Source organism: Scardinius erythrophthalmus, assembly GCF_964197995.2.
Source record: "Scardinius erythrophthalmus genome assembly, chromosome: 1".
NCBI classification, from domain to species: domain Eukaryota; kingdom Metazoa; phylum Chordata; class Actinopteri; order Cypriniformes; family Leuciscidae; genus Scardinius; species Scardinius erythrophthalmus.
Genome location: NC_138221.1, coordinates 61915872 through 61919488, shown reverse-complemented (window position 1 = coordinate 61919488; position 3617 = coordinate 61915872).

Here is a 3617-nt window from a genome sequence, read left to right as displayed (position 1 = left end):
AGCAGCAGACACACACCCTGCACAGATGACACTTCATGTCCTTCATTTACACCTTTTTCTCTGTTCAACATTCATCCTTCCATAAATATACTTCTCCACTAGTGTGTTTGTTCCAATAATAACAATGCTAAAAGGAAGATATAAAAATGCAACTATGCTTATAACCTGTTCGGTGAACGTGGTAAAACAAGTAAAACATGTTTCTGCATCAACAACTTTGTTGATCCTGGAACAATAATCCAATCAACCAATCAGATTTGAGGGTTAAGTTTACAGTTTATGTCGAGTTTAGGCTTACAACCATCAGTGTTATTACAGCCAGGGTTAGGTGCTTCAACATCAGCGTTATTCACCATCATTTCCCTCTGGTTTTAGGGATAAGTTATGGGTAGGGTTAGGTTTAGGGGTAGGGATAGGGTTATGAGTACATTTTCGGACAGGAATGTTGTTCCAGGATCAACAAAATATGTTGAACCGAACATGTCTAACTCGTCAAAATCACAGTGACCATAACTGTTCTTAACTGTTGATGTTACCCTTGTAAAAAAATAAAATAAAAAAGAGGTATACACTTTAGCATACTTTTTAAAGAGTACTGATTGCAGAAATAATACTTTCAAAGAATTAAGTGCAAACTGAATGTAATGTTTTTCAAAAACTTAAATGCATGCTAACTGAAAATAAATGAAAATGCATTATACTTTAAGCAGTTAGCTGAACTTAAGAGTGTTTCGACCCACTTAAGTAGGACTTAAGTACATCTTTATATGTAATTGCATAATTACATTTACTATCTTTAAAGAGTTGCTGTGGAGTGCTTGTATTTAACGTTACTGTCGTAGATACCACACGCGCAGAGCCGTCTCTGCAACGGAAAAATGCATAGTGTGCCTTTAATATATAAATAAAGTCACAGCTAAATGTACTGACAAGCATTTATGATAAACTAAAATAATGTAATTTCTATTGAAACTTTTATGTCATGTATTTCAATTTAGTACACTTAAAATATATAAACTTAAGACTTAAAACATAACGATTTAAAATGTACTTTAAAGTAAAGCTTAATTTGAAATTATTACAAAGTGCACTTTTTAAAAGTCTACTTAAGTGTGTTAAGAAACATATCAGTCTCTCTTTAAGTGCACTTAAGTGGCCTTTTATTTTATTAATATTATATTATCTGCAAGTAGTTTTTTTAAATATAATTTTAAGATCTGACACACACTACAAGTGAATGCAATTAAGCTCACTTCTTTTTCATAAGTGTAGATAGCAAAATAAATATACATATCAAATCAAAAGGCTCTGGATCAAACCAAACTGCAGTATTTTTGTGCAAATTCATCTGTCATGTGACTACATGACATACACTCATCCTCTAACACCAGGGGCAAAACTGCACAACACAACAACATAAACAGTTAGACATTTAAGAACTGACTTACACTGTAAAAAATGTATAGACTCCCCAAGTCAAAATTTTCTAGTGACTGATAACATCTAAATTTTTAAATTGGCCCAAGTGCAATTCTTGTTGCAATAGTCTGTTAACATTGGCTCAATGAGAAATAATACGTCAGACTAATTGAAAATTTAGATGTAACCAGTCACTAGAAAATTTTGACTTGGGATTGTAATTTATTTTTACAGTGTACCGACTGAGGCAAGATAAAATATTGGCCACCGGAGATCCATGGCAAATAGTCGAATAGAGATGCAGTATTGAACAGATGGCTGTCATCTGGTCACATTTATATAGTGTAAATGAAAAGCATGTCCAACCTCCTCTCGTGTTTTAGTGTGTGGCAGAAAAAGAAAAAAAAAACTATTCAAACAGCTGATGTCATACCTATATGTCATTAATATACATGCTTTGTCTGATGTTGTGGATTTATAAAGGGGTCTTTGTTCTAAAACAGAGACATTTTGACACTATTCTTTTCCAGACCATTATTATTTAGTCTGCTTGAACAGAACTTGATCAGATTTAAATAAAGTTAATTGTCAACCATGATTTATATGCTATACTTACCTGTGCATGTACAATCAAATGCAAACAAACCGCAGTGAGTGAGTCTAGACCTTTGTTCAATACTTCATTCAGAGCCCTTGTACCGTACAGTGTTGTTTACTTTTATTCATTTAGCAGATGCTTTTATCCTAAACGACTTACAATTGAGGAATACCACAAGCGATTTATCTTAAAGCGGTCCTTGATTATGATTTCACTTTTTTTACTTTAGTTAGTGTGTAATGTTGCTGTTTGAGCATCAACAAAATCTGCAAAGTTACGACGCTCAAAGTTCAATGCAAAGGGAGATATTTTCTTTTACAGAAGTCGCTTTTTAAGGACTCCAACAAGCCGCTGATAGGGACTACAACGAGCTTCTTCCCGGGTTGGTGACATCACAAACCCTAACATTTACATAAACCCCTCCCCCTGAACATGCAACAACCCCAGCAAACACAGAACACAACGTACCCAACCTCTAACAACGTTTTAACAACATGGCTAAGAGGTTGCTATAAATACGTTGTGTGGTGAAGGTTGTTACAGCATTCTCACAGTGTTGACATTGAACCACCGTTCTGTCACGGCTCGTCGCTATATGAAGAAGAAAAAGATTAGGATAATTTCAAAACGCATTAATTATACTCATGAACAGGAGATCGGATTAGACATAGACAATCAATACCAGACACTGAACTGAATACAGGCAGGAACTAAATACACAGTGGTGATGAACACAAATGACAGGCAGCTGTGAGGAAGGTGGTCAATGTCCATGGTAACAGACAGGAAACAGACAGGGAAACATGAATGGAAAGTCTATGAACTGAAATGGTGACAAATGACATTTTACTTTGTTTTCGAAACATATTTTTCTGAAAAACAAAATTATATTATTAATCTTTTAATTTTTTTTCTTATTTTTTTTTTAATTATTATATTCATAAAACAAAAATAACTCAAAAGAAATCCTTGTATATTACCTTTTATAACACCGATCTCACAATATACTTTGGAACTCTTTTAAAACATGAGATCACAAAACAAAAAGCTTATAAAATCAATACAAATTTTAAAAGTTTTCAAATTCATATAACTGCCCTGATAATATAAAGCACTTTTATTTCTGTATTTTATTAGTATTATTTTTAAATTTCTTAAAAAAAAAAAAAAATTTGAATTATTATTATTTTACATTATTATTGTTCATTTTATACTTTAGTTTTTGTTGTTATTCTTTGTTTTATACATTCTGAACTATATTTACAATGCCTTGTATTTGTCTTGTTGCATTGTCTTTTGAACTAAATAAAAACACTTTATAAAAACAATGTCAGCTTCTGTGTCTTCAGCAAGAGCTCTGTGTGAAATTGTCTCTGTCTATTTATTGTTTGTTTGTGTCAAGCAAATTATATATATATATCTCAAGACAGGAATATAATGGCGACCAAACTCTCCCTGCCCTCACTACATCTACACAAAAATGCCCTGATTTTACACAGGTTTAATCATGTTCTCATGATGATCAGACTCTCCACACACTCATATAGAAAAGCAAGAAGAAGACAGAGAGCGAAAAGAAAAAACACAGAGGAAATATTTT